The 21,037-nt window shown below is 42.0% G+C and overlaps 1 long non-coding RNA gene across 6 annotated transcripts; it reads right to left on the bottom strand.

Annotated features, from left to right (window-relative positions):
- Positions 1-427: 427 nt before the first annotated feature.
- LOC142564875 (uncharacterized) lies at positions 428-20,827 on the bottom strand. 6 transcript variants are annotated; one of them, XR_012824707.1, is made up of 8 exons: positions 19,800-20,034; positions 11,829-12,204; positions 11,295-11,518; positions 9,254-9,390; positions 8,467-8,694; positions 6,272-6,328; positions 2,046-2,139; positions 428-522 (listed from the first exon to the last, which is right to left on the bottom strand). It is a non-coding gene; the product is annotated as an uncharacterized LOC142564875 (long non-coding RNA). The 6 variants fall into 6 exon arrangements; XR_012824706.1 differs by lacking the exons at positions 6,272-6,328; positions 19,800-20,034 and adding an exon at positions 20,738-20,827 and having other exon boundaries at positions 8,489-8,694; XR_012824705.1 differs by lacking the exons at positions 6,272-6,328; positions 19,800-20,034 and adding an exon at positions 20,257-20,422 and having other exon boundaries at positions 8,489-8,694.
- Between the last annotated feature and the right edge of the window lie 210 nt (positions 20,828-21,037).

Below are 21,037 nucleotides of genomic sequence, written 5' to 3' on the forward strand. Positions count from 1 at the left end.
TGCAAAACACTGCCATACAAGGTTGAGCATCCAGTCGAGATAAGGTGCCCTGGTAGCATAAAGCATTGCTACAACCTTGCAGCAGTGATGCCTCTCAACTCTGTCACATGGATAATGTCCTCTCTGAATCACATTTCAGCAATGTTGGCATACAACATTGTAATAACATTCCACAAATGTTTTAGCAACATTGCTTATATATTCTAGCACTGCTAACATTTCAGAATGTTGCTTTGACAGCTTTCCAACATTAGGGAAACATCTGCACATGCTCTGCATCCCATAAACAGCTGACCTACATTTTGAATAATGAAGTATTTTCTCATTCATGGTGTCTTTACAGTCTGCCATTCCATTAGATAAAAGCAGGGAAAGAATGTTGACCAGCAGTCAGTATACATTACTAAGTTCACAACTACTTGGGTGGAAAAAGTCACTTTATTGTTTCTGAAAGCTTTGCTCAAAAACTGATTTATTCTATACACTATCGGCACAGCTGGCATCCTCCGGTGCACTCTAATGCTGAAAAAAAAAAGACAGTACAAAATGTTACTCATATCAAGATTAACATGAACCTTTCGTAGCTCATATTGACACATGTACTTGTTTATCTTGCTCCGGTGATCGTTTTTCATAGACTAACAAATGCGAAACGTAATCACTCAGTGCAGGACACACCTGCACACACCTGCATATATCGGAAGTTCCCCAATTGTTAACAATAGCTCTATTTATTGTCTGTTGTCTCCAAACCCAAACTTTTTGTAATCCAATTGCATACGCAATGAAAATTGTGTAGTACTTTCTGGAAGGCAGGCGGTCACCAGCAATTACACTGAACCTTCGACTAGCCATGTATAAAAGTTGACATGCTTCACCTGCAGATCAGATTAAGACGATTGCCGACTGTGCTCGCCGCTATCATTGAGCTTTGAGTGCAGCCTGTTTTCCTGAGCACAGTTTTGGCTAATAAACAGCTAGTTTCACAATACAGTTTTTGCTGCTGTGTTCTTCAGTCACTACAACACGATATTTTTTGCGATGCAGAGCACAGTTGATGTAACACACAGGAAACTAGCAGAGCACATGTGATGAACAGAGCATAGCACTGCACATTTAAAGGAGGTATTGACATGAAAATTGCTTCTGCTGTTTTTCTTTAGGTAGCGTCTGACTAGTCAAAATTAGAGAACACATTTTATGCAACCTGTTCAAATTATGCATCAAGCACAGCTTTCAATGTGGCAACGGAGACACATAACGACACTGAAAAATTAGATTGTAGCCATGTGGTATTGCAAACTCTGAAAGCTACGAAACTGGTCCGGAACACAGGGGGACATGCTCCCTCCTCTTGTCCATTAAGTGGTGAATGGACTTGGTTTTTTCAAACATGGCCTCAGTGTCTGTACACCTGCCATGGTGGCTTGGCGACTATGGCGCTAAGCTGCTAAGCACAAGGTCACTGGTTCAATTCCCAGCTGAAGTGGCCGCATTTCAATGGGGCAAAAAGCAAGAACATTCGTTCACTTAGATTTAGGTGCAAGTTAAAGAACCTGAGGGGCTCAAAATTAACTGAAAGTCCCTCAGTACAACCTGCCTCAATCAGATCGTGGTTTTCTCATGTAAAACCCAAGAATATTGTGCCTTTTTTTTTTGCTCTGTGTGTACGCTTCAATGGTACCTGGTACTACGAGACCACTGCAAGAGGTTTTGAAGCTGTGGCGTCATTTCTGACATCCAAAGTCGTGCTGCTCATGGTGTGCATTTTGAAGTGGTCACACTAAAAGGCAATGCAATCATTTGTCACACTCTTGAGTAAATAGGAGCATCATTACTGGGTCGGTGGCTATGAAATAAAAAAATAAAACAAGACATATTCTTCTGTCAGTACTTCTTTAACACTGACGATAAACCTAAAGGCTTTTGGGTCTGGCATACGCATGAACCAATATGAGCTCACATGCAACATACCCTGGGTATATACAGCTTATGGCAACGCTTTCAGAGTACAGGCAGATCATTTGAGAAAAAAACTTGTGTACCTTCTCTAAATCGTTGATGGAGCGCAACACAGCCAATCAGCAGCATACGACCGCACCATCATGTCGGTGGCATCGGGGAAGTTCTTCACTGCCTCTGAAAAGTTTCAATACAAAACCGTGGAAGCAGATTTAGGTTCTATGTTCGTATATGTTTAGAATATTTTACCATTTATTTAAATCCCAATGATTCTTTTACAATGCCGATGCCTCATATTCATACATGTGCAGGCCAAATTAGCTGAAATTATTCCTGGCAGTTAATTTATCTCTAGGAGATTTGGTATGCATAAGCAATAATTCGATTTGCCTTTGTGAAATATAACAATGTTCGACGGTTCATTTCAGTTAAGGCAGACACAGCAGCACTGGCTTAGCAACAAGATGTCCCCACACTTTGAGGCTGGATGTGAGGTGTCTCACTTAGCTAACATGATCTATTGCGTTAAAGAAAAAAAAATTTTTTTGAGTATCACAGCAATATCACAAACAGCTCGGAATGGCTGGCACTATAATTATTATAGGTCTTGAGGTTCATACTGTGACTGGAGACAGCGCGTGCGTGCAGGTATCAATTAATCAATCATTCAATCAATCAATCAATCAACTTTATTTCCCTTGGAATAGGAGGAGTACGGGACTAAAAGCTTGAGCAGCTTCACGAGGTCCCGACCCCTTTACAGTTGGCAAAACAACAGGATGACGGTCAGTCAGGCACAAAGAGTTTAAATAAATCAATGAATATTACATAACATCGAGCAACAAAAAAAATGTTTGTGACAAAGCGCAAGAACAATACAATCTAATTGCATAGGCTTGAAATGGCATGAACATGAAAAGCAGCAATCGATAAGTAGAGGGGAAAAAATTCGGAAGGATGTACTATTCCTGAAAATAAATGGACTGGGCGAAACGTTTAATGAGAGAATTTTGATCACACGAAGGATCAAAATCTCCATGGTTTAATAGGTTCAGAAGGGAAGGTAGCTTGTAGGACAAAGATTGTTCGTCCTAAGAAGTTCTAGGAGTGGGTACAGTCCCCATTTCTTTGTGCCTGGTTGAACAAACACTTGTGTTTGCTTTTAACTTGGCAAGATTAATTATGGTACTGATACCATACTTAACAAAAGCTTTATAACACAACATCAGCCTATAATTATATAAACAGAATACTGGAAGAATTTCGTACTTTGTAAAAAGAAGTTTTGTAGAAGAAGCATAATGTACAGCAGCAATATGTCATATGGCTCTTTCCTGCAGCAAGTACAGCTTGCGCAAATTTGTTACGCCAGTAGCACACCACACTATGCTGCAGTACTGCAGCATAGAGGACACTAATGCATTGTAGATCATAATCTTCACCTTTGTAGGAAGAATACATCGCGTACATGCAAGGACACCAATGGCAGATGACATCTTTGAATGGAGGTTTTCAACATGTACAGGGTGGTCCTTTATGAAATGGAACACACGAACGCGTGGCCCGTGCTCTGCAGAGGCTGCTTAGAGCGCCATCAACAGGAAATGCGTTGGCTTGTAGCGCCATCTATTGGCGGCCTGAATAAGCAGACACGGCTGATAGGCAAGCGGCTGTGGACTGCGTCCCACGCCATGTGGATACGCAACAGGCGGGGCCTGCAACGCAGCGTCTGCTGCTAGCAAACCACACTCGCTATGCTAGCACAATGAAAACGTGGAAGGACCAACATATGTCCGATTGTTAATAGTCACTCCCAGCGTATTTTAATGCGTAAGCATTCTTTGGCGAGTACCGCAGCGAGATCTGTCTGCTACGCGAAAAGTGTAACCTTGTATCTGCACAAAAATGCGCAATGTGCGAAGTTCCGACATTTAATCATTATAATAATTTAAATGTAGATGATTGGTAGCTTTATAAGCAATGGGGAACAATTGAAAAAATAATTGATCAGAGAGACTAACCATAGAGATACAGAACATAGGCCCACAGAAAATGCATGGGCAAGTCTATAGTAGGGGCGGGCCAACTTGAAGTTTGGGTGTAGGCCAACATAAATTTGGGAGTCGGCCAATTTCAACTTCGGGATGCGCGAAGTTAAAATTTGGGGGTGGGCCAACTTGAAATTTGAGTGTAGGCCAACATAAATTTGGGGTGGGCCAGCTTAAAATTTGCGGGCGTGCTAACTTTAAATTTTGGGAGTGAGCCAACTTGAAATTTGGAGAAATTTGGAGGTGGGCCAACTTGAAATTTGAGTGTGGCCCAACTTAAATTTGGTAGTGGGCCAAGTTGAAATTTGGGGGTGGGCCAACTTAAATTTGGGGGTAGGCTTATGCACACTTTGACAACTCCAGTAGAGTTTCTGCGTACTTTTTTACAGCACGGAGCCCTGACTACCCACTCCCCCCCCCCCCCCCCCCAATAGCATGAATAAACCTCACGAGATTTGGAGCGGTTTAGGAGAGAAGTACACTAATGTGAAACTTAAGCTTAAGTAAATAAACATAACTATTTTATTTATTATTCAAACTTAGTTATTTCTATATAATGACGACATTTGTCAAATTACTTCATTAATTAATTTTAGTTAAAGTTATGGCAAAGACGGTTGTATCTGTAATTAATAATTAAGATTACTTAATTATGTCTCACTAATGCCAAGGTACCCTTAATTCTTGATTAGGCTCCGTTGATTTAGCCTCAGTAACTTTTGATTAGCCTAATAATTTAGCATACATTCCTTTTAATCAGCCTCAGTATTCCTAATTACCCTCAATTAATCGCCGTTACAGTTAACTACTTTTATTGTAACTAATCTTACCAGTCTTTGTTAACATCCCTTACCCTTATATACCTTTCAGTACTCAATATATATAGTCAAAATCATAATTCTGATTAGTCATACATAGTTATAAGGCATTCTCTTATACACCTCCATAGGACTTCATGTATACCCATGGATGCAGTGCATCGTGTCACGCGTTAGACAGAAAAACAGGCGGACGGACGGACAGGCAAAGTTCCGAAGCAGGAAGCCCTAGTATGCTTACGCATTAATATAGGTACGCCAGGAGTACCTAATTAGAGTACCTACTTCCACGTTTCCAGTGCGCTTGCGTATCCAACGCGGTTTGCTAGCAGCAGACGTTGCGCTGCAGGCACCGCTCTTTGCGCAACGGCCATGCGACGGGAGGGTTCCAGCTAATTTTAGCAGGCGCTTGCCTATCGGCCATGCCTGGTTATTCTGTCCACCAACAGATGACGCCCCGAGCTGACGTGCTTCTGCTTGCTGCCACTTGCTGGCGCTCTAAGCAGCCTCCGCAGAGCACGGGCCACGCGCTCGCGTGTTCCCTTTCATAAAGGACCACCCTGTACATTCCATGCAAGGTGCTTTGAAAAATGTATTCCAAGGGTTTTAACAGAATCCACCAACTCCAACTGCTGAGAGCCCAAAAATAAATTCAACTTCTTTGTCAACGTTTCTTCTTTAGACGTGTACAAAATAACTTTTGTTTTTGAAAGGTTTATTTTTAGAGAATTCACCATGGCCCAGGCATCTAGGTTAGACGTTTTGTTAGCCATTGCTTCTATCTCTGTTTCCAAGTTCCCTGTAATAAAAACTGTCATGTCATCAGCATATGAGACGAATGTTGCGTTGTCTGTGCAGTGTACAATATCATTTATGTAAATAAAAAATAAGAGTGGCCCTAGAATGCTTCCCTGTGGCACACCAACAACGACCGGCTTCCTTGCAGATGTTTCATCGTTTGTATCGACGAATTGTGTCCTGTTTAAAAGATAGGATTTTAAAAGCGCATGCACTGTTCCACGCACAGCATAGTTTTCTAATTTGCTAAATAGGATGGTATGATCAATTAAGTCAAATGCCTTGGAAAAATAGACGTATATGCCTAATGCCATTTGATTACGACTAAATGCACCTATAATTATTTCTTTTTGAGTCAAGAGGGCTGTTTCGGTAGAGCGATGCTTCCTAAACCCATGTTGAAGATCTTAAAACAAATTGTGGTGATTAAAAAATGATAGCAATCTGATATGCATTAATTTCTCAATACCTTTCGAAAACACTCATATTACCGAAATAGGACGATAGTTGTTTAGTGACCCCTTATCACCATGCTTGAAGACTGGAACAACGCGAGAAGTCTGCATCCGTTTAGGAACCATGCCTGTAGATAATATTAAGTTATAAATATGGGTAAGAACAGAGCATATAATATCAAGCACATACTTTATGGACTGAATCTGGAGACCATCGGCGTCCAGGGACCGGCTGTTACCTATATCGCTGAAGCAAGAAAACACTTCTAAGGAGCTAGTTGGGGCAAGAAATAGAGTGTTACTAAACGCGCTTACAGGCAGTAACTGACTATAGCTGTTGAGGACATCAACGTCATTTAACTGATGTTTTAATGAGAATATTTAATTAAACACGTTTGGCAAATAATTTCCGGAAAGTTTCTGCCCGTTATGGCACAAAACATCTGGAATAGCTGAAATTGAATTCGGCTTTAAAAAGGGGGCATTCAATAAGTGCCAGATTACACCACTTTTTTGATTGGCTGGGTCTCTTAAAATTCCCACGAAATAAGCATCCTTAGCAGCCCTAAGCTGATTTGTGAGATTATTTCTATATTTCTTAAACTCCCTGAGCAGGGCTGGATCTCTAGATTTCGGAAATCGAGCGTACAGGGCAGGTTTGTGTTTAACCATACTAAGAAGCTCAGGTGTTAGCCAAGGTTTTCGTGGTTTGGATGGCTGTGCCATTTTTTTTCATGGGGAAGTGTTCATGGTAAAAAGTTTTGAAAGTGTTCAAAAAGGCAGTATGCGCAGTCACTATCTTCTGCTCGGTAAACGCTGTTCCAGGCTACATGAGTAATAGCTTGGCAAAATGCTTCAAGATTTGATGAAGTAATGGACTGAATGAAGACTGGTTTTTTAGTTTTACTAGCCATGCAGTGAATTCGATTTGCTGGTAATATAACACCCAGATAATCACTGATATCAAGATTCAAGATTCATTTATTTCTCCAGTGTACAGAACTTCGGCCTCTAATGAATCAATGTTATGTTTGAAATGAATACATCTAATAGGGATGAGCCTTCAATAGTCACGCGCGTTGCAGTAGATATTGTGTTTGAAAAACCATAAGTTGTGATAAGAGATTGAAAATACTTTTGTAGCGGGGAAGACGAAATCACGTTTATATTGACGTCACCGCCTAATATTAGATTGATTTTCTCTTCTAATGTATCACTGAAAAGTTTATCAAGAAACACAAGAAATCGGGCTGCGTCACCTGATGGTCATCTGTACACAACGGAAAACATGTGACTCTGCATGGCCAACACCTCGTAGTCGGAAGTTATATCCGGGAATTCATCTACGGAATTAGCCACAATATCACCCCTGAGCAAAAGCGCGACACCGCCCCCACGCTTAACCTGACGACTTCGGAAAAGCTATTGATAGCCAGGAGGCTGAAACATGTGCGATGTGGGCGTCAACCAAGTTTCAGTTAACACTATTGCTGTAAACGGTACTCCGAAAGTGTCGATTAGCAAAGGTCAAGTCATCTATTTTAATTGGAAGTGATCGAACAATTTGATGAAAAAACGTCAGTTCCGGCTTTTTAACTGACCCTAATGATTTTATTTCGGATGGAACATAGCCCATTATCAAGCCAAGTGAAGCATGGTTAATCCCAATTAGCAAATTTTAGACAGGTCCCTTGCGCTTCCAATGACACACACCCGGCTAACTTCTGTTTCCCTCGCCTTGATGCGGCAACCATCAGTCCAAAGAAACATCCATTTTCTTTCTCTCTTCAGAGCCAATGCCTGGGCAAAAAGACGCTTATTGTCGGCCGTCAAGTGTTCATTGGTAAAGACTGGAGTGGCTGGGGTCCGAGAGAGATCAAGGTCTGTTGTAGTTAATCTAGCCTTTCTAGGTTTGCTGATAAAATCAGCCTTCTTTGTTCTCAGGCAAAATCGGCCCATTAGGTTTTTGTCTTTCTTGGCTGGTACCCAGTGAATGATGTCAATATCTGCAGAAGTCACTGGTCTCCGATTTTTTGCAAAATGGCATTGCAGTCCCCCCTTGCGTGCACGGCATACCCTTAATCTCAATGTTGTTGATTCGAGAGTACTGCTCCAAATCGGTGAGCCTTTTGGCTAAGTGCTCATTTTCTTGCTTTAAAGCTTTGTTGTCCAATGTTAGCACTTCCTGATCTTGTTTCATTTTTTCGTACAGGGAGTTGAACATCTCTAGGCTATTGCACATTTCAGCCACTTCTCATCAAAGTATGTCAACCTCGCGCAACAATTTTGCATTCGTAACCATCATTCACAAAGATACACCAGGTTGGCAACAGCAGGTGTGGCAATATGAATTGGGTGGAAAGATTCAACTGAATGAAAACTAACCTGCGTAGTGAAATGCGTGGGCCGGCAGAAACTTGTTGCCACAGCCGCTGCTGCCGACCGAAGTGCAGAGCGATGAGCACGGTCCCACTTAAGTAGCGTTGATGGCAGCGCTACGTCAGGGTCCACTTCCACTCATCACTGCAAGCAGGTGCACGTGTCGATCTGTCGTCCTCAAGGGATGATACCGACGGCTTGAAATGGTGACCGCTGAAAGCAGTGCCTCGGCGCCTGCGTAGTGAAATGCGTGGGCTTAGTGGCAGAAGCTTGTTGCCACAGCTGCTGCTGCCAGCCGAAGTGTATAATTAAGGAACGGGGTATAAGGAAGTGGGTATAATTACGGAACGCACACAATGACCCGTTACAGTGGCCCCTTCCCGCTTTTATATGCTTCACCACATTACAGGCCTCTAATGCGGCGAAGCTGACTTCAGGAAACCAGTCATTGTGCAACATGTATTAGACTTTTGCCTCTGGTGCAGTTCTCAATGCAAGCATCGATCTGAAGTAAACTGAATTAGGCCTACAATGCTTACAAAGTAGTGGCGTGGATTTAAATCAGACTTCGGCTAGCCACCTAGTGCATAATGGCTATTATGATGTGGCTGTTCTGCATGGCGCACATCTTTCTGTATTTTATTTCCTTTTTTTCAGTAAGCTAGAGTAGTTTTACGGGGAAATTATGGCCTTGTCTGTTCAATCAGGAGTCCCCCAGACAAATTGGCATAGTTGGCAGGTATGGTATACCTGCAGCAAACAGGAGAAAAATTAAATGCTTTAGCTGGCTTACCAGTCATGACACTGAGAAGGTGCAGGCCCATGATTGCTTTCTTCCCTTTCCTCCCCGTCATGCTAAAACTTTGGGCATAACTGTCTCGCATGCACTTTTGCACTATGTGGTCCAGGGCATCCAGCAGAGACGACCCCCTATCATTGACAGGCAGGAGACGTAAGAACAGAAGTATTATAAGAGACCACCATAGCAGCGTATTATTATCACTACAAAATAAAAGTGAGAAAGTGCCTAATAACTTGCTATGGGCTGTCGTAAGAGCCCTGATGAAAATGGACAATGCAATAACTTCAGTCATTTTTGACAGTCTTGTAGGCTACATTCAGAAAATGAAAATATGTTAGGCGTCAATGACCAGATGTACAGAATTATTTTACAGGCCAAATATTCAATTAAGGGCAAGTAGTGACCACGGATCCACATTATGAGACTGAAATAATCAGAAGAATAAGAATGAGCTGGGGTGTGTTTGGCAGGCATTCTCAGATCATGAACAGCAAGTTGCCATTATACCTCAAGAGAAAAGTGTATAACAGCTGTGTCTTACCAGTACTCACGTACAGTGCAGAAACCTGGAGGCTTACGAAAAAGGTTCTACTTAAATTGAGGATGACACAACAAGCTATAAAAAGAAGAATGATGAGTGTAACGTTAAGGGATAAGAAAAGAGCAGATTGGGTGAGGGAATAAACGCGAGTTAATGAAATCTTAGTTGAAATCAAGAAAGAGAAATGGGCATGGGCAGGACATGTAATGAGGAGGGAACATAACCAATGGTCATTAAGGGTTACGGACTGGATTCCAAGGGAAGGGAAGCATAGCAGGGGGTGGCAGAAAGTCAGGTGGGCGGATGAGATTAAGAAGTTTGCAGGGACGACATGGCCACAATTAGTACATGAGCGGGGTAGTTGGAGAAGTATGGGAGAGGCCTTTGCCCTGCAGTGAGCGTAACCAGGCTGATGATGATGATGATGATTCAACATCTATTTACTAAGATAATTGCAAATAGAATCAGGAACACCTTAGACTTCTCTCAAGCAAAGGACCAGGCAGGATTCCGTAAAGGCTACTCAACAATAGACCATATTCACACAATCAATCAGGTGATAGAGAAATGTGCGGAATATAACTAACCCTTATATATAGCTTTCATTGATTACGAGAAAGTGTTTGATTCTGTCGAAACCTCAGAAGTCATGGAGGCATTACAGAATCAAGGTGTAGACAAGCTGTATGTAAAAATACCGAAAGATATCTACAGCGGCTCCACAGCCACCGTAGTCCTCCATAAAGAAAGCAACAAAATCCCTATAAAGAAAGGCGTCAGGCAGGGAGATACGATCTCTGCAATGCTATTCACACCGTGTTTACAGGAGGTATTCAGAGGCCTGGACTGGGAAGAATTGGGGATAAGAGTTAATGGAGAATACACCTTAGTAACTTGCGATTCGCTGATGATATTGCCTTGCTTAGTAACTCAGGGGACCAGTTGCAATGCATGCTCACTGACCTAGAGAGGCAAAGCAGAAGAGTGGGTCTAAAAATTAATCTGCAGAAAACTAAAGTAATTTGAACAGTCTTGGAAGAGAACAGAAGTTTATGATAGATAGTGAGGCACTGGAAGTGGTAAGGGATTACATCTACTTAGGGCAGCTAGTAACCACGGATCCGGATCATGAGACTGAAATAATTAGAAGAATAAGAATGGGCTGGGGTGCGTTTGGCAGGCATTCTCAGATCATGAACAGCAGAATGGAAAGAAGAATGATGGGCGTAACGTTAAGGGATAAGAAAAGAGCAGATTGGGCAACAAGGCATATAATACCACAAATGCCGCCTTTGAACCTTATTTGGAGCATATCCTGCTGCTGGAAGTAAGCCATATATAAACAGAGTGAATAAAGGGCCAGGCTTTTACCATGAAAAAAGTACTACCAAGATGACAGTCACAGTGCCAGTGAATACTATTATATGGCTGAAATGCATTAAAAATGAGTGCACAATGCTGACTTCGAACGATAATAAACATAAAACTTACACAGTTATTCCTCCTCTGGGCAATAGAGAGTTGACTCTCGAGCTCCTGAAACCCTTCACAGGATGTCAATGGTAGGACATCAAGGACGCTGCTGCCAACAGGTCTGGAATTTCGGGCACATGCTTGCAGCGAGTACAACGTTTCCAAATTCATTAAGATCTCTCCTTATGCTGAGAGCTCTGCTCTCATCTCTTCCAACTCCTTCAGAATTTTCTTCTGCAGTCCTGTTAAGGAAAGTTAAAGCAATGTTTCACATTAGTATATCAGAGATGACAACTAGATTTTCTTCAAGGCTAATGAATGGCAATAAGAGTTCTCATATTTCTTAAACAATGCACAATGAAAGCTACAAGACCTAATGACTAAATTTTTGAGTAGCACCAAAACTGCTACAGCAGCTGCTGGCTGCTGAGTGAGCTCACATGCAACTCAGAAGTGAAATATGGTGGTTCCATTTTGTCATTAAAACAAGTAATCAGCAGTTACATTTATTTGTGAGAACATGTACAAACAGCCAGTGCTCTTTCTACTCACTTGACTTCTGTGAATCCCTCTCTGCATGTTTGACCTTGCACTGACGATGCAGGCATGGCTGAAGATCCAGAGTGCTCAGGGCTCATCAACATGACAGGCACATGAGTCGAGCGGCTATTTGTACTATTCTGCGGGACTAGAAGCTCAGGAGGGACAGCGAAGCTTGCTTGCAGACGTGAATGTGTTGGAAAAGTTTCTTTTAAGCCTTGTAAAAAGCCACCATTGTCTGCACCAGACACATGCTCCTCATCTGAAGAAGTCAATCATGTGGCACACCGTCGCCGTCGCCTTCTGTGCTGGTTGCTGTCATCTTCAATTGCCAGGCCCAGTGTTAAAGCAGCCAGCTGCTCTTTTTCTCATGCTGCATTATAAATGGCTGCAAACAAAAAGATAATAAACAAGCACATGAAAAAAAAGGGACAACATGAAATAAAACATCTCTGAAGCGAAGTCAACATTACAGGGCTAGGACCAATTTCTATGAATGTACAGCTTACTAAACTCGCACAGTACACAACAGCTGCATTCTTCCCAAGCAGTCATTGGAATTTCCTAGCTTTTTATTGCCAATCATATACTGTGAAAATTCTTATATGGTGGCCAAGCAGCTTTCCATCTGCTTATTAGCCACGTAGATTGTAAGACAGACACCTCATGACTTTGTTTAAGTGAACAATACAGAATCTCTGCAGTGCTGAAAAAAATGTTGCAGTTTCACCTGAAAGGCAAAGCATCGACTGCGATAGCAAATCATTAGACAGCTATGTGAAGCAATGATAGTAGCTTGAGTGGCCGTATAAACTTGCAAACATTCACTTACTAAATGAACAAGCAGACTGTCACGTGCACACAGGCAAATTTAAGCCCCATCTCACTCTACAACCGTGGACATTCGCTGTCAAAATGCTGGCGTGAAAAAGAGCAGCAACAGCAGCAAGCGAATTGCCCTTCGTAGTGCCTGTCACAACGTAAACTAAGTGGCAAGAACACAGCACACACGAAGCCATCAGCCCTCGCTGTGCCTAGACTCTGTACTCACCACAGATTGCTTTCAAAACAGGGCCCACACAGCCGTATTCAGCCGCCACTGGAGCATAACTGCCCCCTGCTACCTTGCACACAATGGAAGACAGCATGCTTCCTTCCCACCTTTCTGCCTTGCACACGCGAGATCGAGCCCCTATCCTCCTCAGCTCACCCTCGCACCCACAGTATATGGTGTGAGGCTGCAATGTTATCGCACTTGGACTTTATATGGAACATGATCGTGACGGCAACGACAATGGTGGAAGTTCACCTGGAGTGTCCCTATAATTTCCATCACAATAAAATACACAAAAGCATTTCAGTACAAGCAAGACAAGCCATGGCAATTGAAGGAACCATAAAGGCATAAAATGCTATAAGTTCTCAATCACACCTCGGTAAGAGTACAAATAATGGCTGCATTAAATGTGAACTTTGCTTAATTCACATAATTCTGAGTCATAGCTTGCATTAGGAACATTTAATTTCACAGTGCTTGGACATGTGGTCTCAAGCAGTGTCCCTCACCAGCAGCCTAAGTCCATCTCAGGCCAATGATTTCCAAGTACTCCTGCTCTGCATCAAACAAACTAACACACTCCATAGAATTTTTATCTCACTAGTTTTCCATTTGTGTGCCACAGGAAGGAAAACCATGAGAAAGAGTAACAAGTTCTCCGTTACTCTCAACTAATACACCACTGGTTACATGTACTTTCCTAATTCCTAATCTATAGTAAAGCATACATGCTAAATTGTTTATAATTACGACAAACAGCTACGCCTCAGTCATAGAAAATTGAGAAACTCACAAACCGTAAAAAGGGATTCAGTGTTGCATTGCCTCTAGCTTTTATGTGTGCAGAACAGAAAAACTGCGTAGGCCACTGATCCACACGGCAGGCGCACACACTTGTGTTCAATGTCAGTTATGCTCCACACAGAAAAGCCTGTCGAAAGCTGTGGAGCTGTGAAGATGTTCAAGCTTGCAGATAGCAAAAGGCAGTAGAGGCTGGTAGAGGCTGGTAGAGGCTATGATGGTAGAGGCTGTCCAGTCTTTAAAAAAAAAATATTAGCTGACTCCTTTATCGGTGCTTATGATGTTCACTACCTGGACGATGTGGCCATCTTTTAACTTTACACTGTTGTCTCCCTTGTCAGCCGTGAAAATGGTGCCTTTAATTTTAAGTGCAGAATATTGACTGCCCTTAAAACCAGGAGGAACTGGTCCATTGCAGTGCTGGCCAGACAGTTTGTATGGTGGCATAGAAGAGGATCGCACTGCATAATGCCCTGCTCCTTTTCCCCTCAACCAACACACAATTTGTAGTAGAGCTCAAACATGCACCTTCAGCAGCGCCTTTATCTCATAAAGATAACTCTCAAATATATAAGCTCAGTATGCATCCAGAGGTCTAAATGTTACGGCATCATCAGCTATGTGTAATAAACCCTCTTTGGAGGGTTTATTACACTATCAACATGAATAGATGAAAATTTCTCACTCGTAAAGATCATAATCGTAACAGTTCACAAGGAGTTTCCTCATCACACATAAACAAACCAGGCTCATACAGACTTTTAAAAACTGGCTTAGTAAACCTATGCTTAAACACGGCAAGGCTGATTAGCCACTGATTTATCATTATCATCTCATCAGCTCTCATCAGTTTGCAGGGGACTCGTACAATCACGAAAAATGACTTTGTTGTTTGTGCTCGAGTACAAACCTTCTTGAGTAAATTTCTCGCATCCCTACTAGGTAGCGGGACTTAGAATATATTTTAGAAATGCTCTTGCAGGCATATCGCAATCAATGCATTTGGCTGAACCCTGAAGGAATGATCATTATAGCTGACACCTTCATTTAAAAGTGCATTCACCCCTTCTGTAATGTCGTGGATGTAAGTGTGCAAGTTCTCAGGCTTTGTTTCCTTCATAAAGGGTGGCAATGAAAGGGGTACCGATGACAATCTCATTCACAATTACAAGTAACGGCCAGAAATGCCTTCTCTAACTTCTTGAAATGGGTCTCCATCTACATTTACGATCAATGACGAAGTGTTGAACACCTCGAGGCATTTCTGGCTACAGGTCCTGGAGCACAGAACTTATTCAAAAATAACAATATAAGCCACCATCCATTGGAACTATTCACATCACTCTTCGGGTTCTCAGCAACGTTCTTGCATCTACAGGCAAATCAAGGTGATGAGGCTTGAGGATTTTCAAAAGGGAGCTCAAGTGAAGGGCAGTATTTTTGTTTCCAGCGTCCAGTGCTATAATTTCACTCGAAAACTGTCCTCCTCAAGGAACACTCCTGTCCCTAGATCTTCATTAACAGCCGTCAAAGAGCCATCGTCACCACTTGCACAATCGGCCGCCGAACACTGTAGCTCAAGACATCGTCCTTCTCTTGGAAAACTATCATCACAACTATCATGGCTGGCGTATGCACTGCTGGCAGAACAGCCAGTGGTTTCTGTAGCTGTCGCAACTCCTATGTTGGAAGCGTCACCCAACCCATCTCTGCTGCTATGATCGCAACAATCGGATCCATCTTACAGGATAACGTCCAGCTCATTCCGGACACGTTCCGCAATCTGTTGCTCTCTCTGTAGAGATGACATTTCACTGAACAAGCTTCTTACCCTTGACCTCTTCATGTTCACATGAGAAGGTATAAAACCAACTGAGTGAAAATGATCGGCGGAACAGTAACCACCGCTGTCAACACAAAAACAAAGTAGGACTGTCTATAGGACCTATGTTACTTTATGATTAATTTAGTTCTAGTGTTTTGTGTGCCAAAACGACGATCTGATTATGAGGCAAGCTGGAGTGGAGGACTCCAGATTAATTTTGATTACCTGGGGTTCTTTAACGTGCACCCAAAGCACGGTACACAGGCGTTTCTGCCTTTTTCCCCATCGAAATATGGCTGCCATGGCTGAGATTTGATGCCATGGCTGAGATTTGAAATGTGGCTGCCACGGCAGGTTTTGCTCTGGCTGTCCCATTCACACAGAAAGAGCATAAGTTCAGTGGTGGGCATGGCCAGTTCCTTCTCCCCACTATAACAACCGAGAGCTTTTCATGCATCGGGGAGGCTTTCGAGCACACCGGTACTATCACTGTGGCTTGTACTAGGTGAGAATTTCTTTTGTACTGCTATGTGATTCTTTACTGATTTGTAACACCTGGCAGTCTACTAGGGGCAAACTGCATGCTGGCACCTATTTATTCTGAAATGCATTATTTTCTTTCCACAGACATACTCCTGGCCACCACACTTATGTTGGCATGTAGAAGTGGAACACATCTGCAAGAGTTCATCATGTGCAGGCAATGCACTATACTTCACAGTTTGCGAGTTATATACATGTTCATCATTTTGCGAGCTGGTTCCAGAGCTTTGAACCAATCACTTGCTGGTGTCGGCACTTCCTTTCATCTATGCATTTTGCCATCGCGATAGGGTGGGAAGCAAGATGGAAACAAGCATGACCCGCCCACACAAACATGCTGCAATCGCTCGTGTACTCAATATAGGTGAACGTTAGAGAATCCAATGTGGTTAAAGTTAGCCTGGAGCCCTTTACTATGGCATTCCACATAATTATGTCATGTTTTTGGTATGTATTCCCCAGGATCCATGTATTTATATTTAAGGTTTTTAAATTTATTTCTTCACTTATATACTTACACTCTAAAAAAAGTATATTTGCCACACAACAATAATCGTCATCTGTCTTGTCAGCATTTCCTTTCTTTAACGCGGTGAGCCCGGTACTTTCCAGTAATGAACGGCATGCGCTTTATCAGCATGACATAGCATTCCCGACAGGAAAGTACCGAGCGCAGCATTTTCAAGAAAGCAAATGTGGCCAAGACAGATGACAATTATTGTTGTGTGGCGAATATACACTCCAAAGGGTGTAAACTTTTCTTAGAGTGTATTAAGTATACCAGTCGAAAGGCAAATTTCAAGGTTCAGTGTCATCAAAATGCGCAAATGCACAAAGAATGTTTCACCTAAGGCGCAGCACACTTTAAGAAAGGTGTTTTTTGCAGATTAAAGAAAATTCATACGTTCTGTTGCTTAACTTTGCATGCTGTTACCTGCAGCGTGTCACAGTCACAAGGCTAGATGGAGCAAGAAATTGCATGCCAAGAGTTAAATGATAAATTATGCAATTATTTACTCTTCTTTAATGCATGTAGTTGCCACCCAAGCAGGCATTATCATAACTAAAAACAGTAATGATCTAAATGTTAATTACATAGAATACAAAAATGCTAGTCGCTTTTCTGCATGACCGCTTAGGGCATGTTTACTTTTTAAAATATACTTATTTATGAATATATTGTTCAGCCTTCAGGAAGGCATTTGGCTTACCTAATGCCTTCAAAAATTCAAGTTCAATGGGCAAGTAAGGTTACATCAATGCAAAGTAAGTGTTAATCAACAAGGCAAAAAAAAAATAAAAATCACGTAACAAAAGCACTTTTCACAGAATGCGATGGGATGCAACATGAAAATAAAAACAGGAAAAAAGGACCCATGGTAAGATACTAGTAAATATTACACGAACATAACTGCACAACAGGGTACGCCTACAAACGCAAAAACTGTCATATCAATTGATGAACCATTGCAATGCAAAGTTAAAATAATAATTATAATAATAACTAGGCAGATGAAAATTAAACTGTGCTCTTTATGATGAGCTACCAGTTCAGACAACGAATGGTGTATGAAGCCACACATGATCTGTTTTGAAAAATAAAATTATTGAACATAAGTACAGGCTATATAGATACTACAAATTCAATGGCTAAATAAATGGCTAATGACAAAAGAAGATAAAGGAAAACATAAGGTACAAAAGAACTAAACGGTTCAGACGGCAAAATGTTCGAGGTAGAGCACGAGGTCGAGCTAGCCTGTGAAAATCTTCTACAGCACATGAAAAGAGAGGAAATGCGCACGTTGAAATCTCGCACGGTCAGCCTTTCACTGCAGCCTTGCCAGATGGATGGATGTTATGAGCGTCCCCTTTGGAACGGGGCAGTGGATTGTGCCACCAAGCTCATACTATTATATTGCCTAATGCCCTACCTATGTTAAATAAGAAAAAAAAGAAAGAAAAGGAAAAAAAAATCCACAATGAATACTTTTAACCAAAGTTTCTCAACCCCTATTGTGAACTTCGTTTTTGTACGCCTCCATTGTTTGTCATTTCACTTCTTTTCTTCCACCAATCTTCCAATCACCTCTTACAAATCTCTATTGCAGACATGTTTACTTTGCCCCTACTCTCGCTGAACTCAAGGGCTTCAAGGAGGCCAGTGGTGCCTAAATCGACCACTGGGCAGATTTCTTGACATTCTAATAAAACATGCTCCATCGTATCCCTACCTTTAATGCAGCAAGCACATGCTTCTTCTACCTTCTTATATCTCGCTTTATAAGTGCATGTTTTAAGGCATCCTGATCTCACTTTGGAAAGTAATGAGCTTCCCTTTGAGTAATCATAAATTGTTTCTTTTCTCATTGCATTTTTTTCCTTTTAAGTAGTTACTCAGGGCAGCTTTCTTTTCAACTGCCACCACCCATGACATTATCTCATCCTCTCTTGACTTTTCGCTTGGCATTCTTTGTTGCTGTGTTCATCACCATACTTGCTGGTAAGCTTCCTAGTTCTTCTCCTCTATTCTGAATCAATGTTTTTCCTGTACATATACCTTAACGCTCTCCCAGCCCATTTACTTTCTTTCATATTACTTAGTCTTCATGTTCTTCATAATCAATCTTACTGTGAGCTTCTTTCACTTCAAAACATGTCCACCCCATATCACCCTGCCCAGCTTCATCTGTAGTCTTCCCGTGAGCGCTCAATGTGAGGCGTCGCACTGACCTTTGGTTCCCATCGAGTCCTGATTTTACCCCTGATTTAAAGCAAGCAACTGCATTTCCAAAAGTAAGTCCTGGAACCATTACACCTTTCCACATACCTCGGAGGACCTCGTACCTATTGTATCCCCATAGCACTCTGTGCTTCATTATGGCTGGATTTCCCTTACTGTTGTTGTTTTTTTCCTGTGTTTCCATATATCTATTGCCATCGTTTATCCATATACCAAGGTATTTATATTCTTTTACACGAGATATTTACTGGCTCTGTATTGACACTGTCTGTTCACTGTTTTCATTGAATATCATAACACCTGATTTTCTAACGCTACATTTCACACCTAAATTCTCGCCTTCCTGTCCACAGATATCAGCCAGACGTTGCATATCACTTTGCTTGTTAACTAGCAACACTATGTCATCAGCATAAAACAAACCTTGAAGTTGCTGCTCTACTACTGTACCCGTCTGTTTGTATAAAGATTAAACCCTATATTCCTTCTAGTGCTCTTTCCATCCTCACCATGTACAGCATAAAGAGCAATGGGGATAACGGGCTCCCCTACCTCAGTCCCTAGTTGATATCAACTTTCGATCTCCTCGCTCCTCATACCTTCCCACTCAACACAAAGGGTATTTTCTAGGTAAATCTCTCTCAAAAGCTGTAGACAATCGTTGCCCAAGCTCCTGTAATGTCTTAAAAGGTCACATATAACGGTCTCCTTGCTACTCTTGATATTTCAATACACTGAGTAAGGACAAATAAGTTATCATCCAAACGCCTACCTATTCTGAAGCCATTCTGAAGTTCTCCCGAAATGCCATTAGTCTCTGCCTACGCTTGCTGCTTTAATTGAATTGCCTGCATTGCTAACCTGTATATTACCGATGCAACGGTGTGTATGAGTGAATTCTGTATTTCTCCCCATTACCTTTATAAATTAATTTCTTTCTACTTTGTCGCCAACTGCCTGGCACTCGTCTATCTTCTAAAGTTTTTTCCACTGCTTTCAATAGAGCTTTCTTACTTTTTGGTCCTAGTTCATTAATCAGCCAAACGGGAACCTTGTCTAGTCCTCTGGCTGTGCGTTTAGGAAATTTCTCTTCGGTTTTCTTCCACTTGAAATTTGTCAGCACCAGCTCCTTTTCCGTTTGGTCCTCTTTCATGGTACGCGGCTAAAGCCCCTCCATCCATGCGCCACCGCCTGGTCGGCGAAAACGTGTATATGGAGGGGCCGGATCAAAACCTGCCAGCGCACGCTATCTCGGAGGCCATGAAGGGCATCTGCTATAGGTCGCCTGCGAGCCGCGATTTTCTTCCCTTGTATTAATATTCACAATCACGAATTTAATCGATCATCTCGTCGCGTTGCCAACCGGAGAAAACGCTCACAAAAGCATAAAATTTTCCACAGGTGGGACTGCAACAATGGACAATGCACACAGAGCTGATTAAAAGAAAGAATAAAGAAAGAAAATCCTCACCATGTTCACGTAACGTTCCCTCAAGCTCATGGAGGAAAGAATTTCTTCTTTCCTCCATACTCACATTGCCGGAAGTCATGACATAGAATAAAAAACCAACTTTGGCCATGGTCTGATGTTGCTGATACACACATGAAGACGGTCGTATTGTTCACTTTAAAACCATGCCAAAACAATTACCGATGGCCATGGTGATCGCACTTGATCAAAAACAATATGTTGCGCACAATGTGACAGCGTGCTGGAACTGTTTCTGAAATAAGTTTACTTTCGTGTGAAAAGCATTTCGCATGCCTGGTAGTAACAACTGGGTTTCCCGCAGTAACAAATGGCAATCTCGAAGGACATGCTTTTCTATACTGCAAGCAACAGAAACGATTGGAAGAAGCGAAAGTACGCTTCTTTATTCTATGAGTACGCCATATTTTCAAAATCTCGAAAGTGACGGCCTCCAATATTTTATGCAGATGATTTTATGTACCATCTACGGCTTGGATAGGTGCTGTCCATGACGGTGTCCATGCATGTGGAGTCTGAATCCGCGTCCCAGCGACTGCCCCCCAAGATATGCAAATCTTGAAGGTAAATGCATACGGCGACAGCGTTTGCGGAAGTCGTAAACCCGCCAACTTTATGATTCAGTAAAACCCGACGTCTATGACGTGTTTCAGACTCCCAGAATTGCTTCCGCCGCTTTTAACTATAGCTTTTAACCAGCAGAAGCATAGCCTTTAATTAAGATTTGAATTTTAAATCCACACGTCGCCTTTCTTTTTTGAAC

This window comes from Dermacentor variabilis, chromosome 1 (assembly GCF_050947875.1).
Source record: "Dermacentor variabilis isolate Ectoservices chromosome 1, ASM5094787v1, whole genome shotgun sequence".
NCBI classification, from domain to species: Eukaryota; Metazoa; Arthropoda; class Arachnida; order Ixodida; family Ixodidae; genus Dermacentor; species Dermacentor variabilis.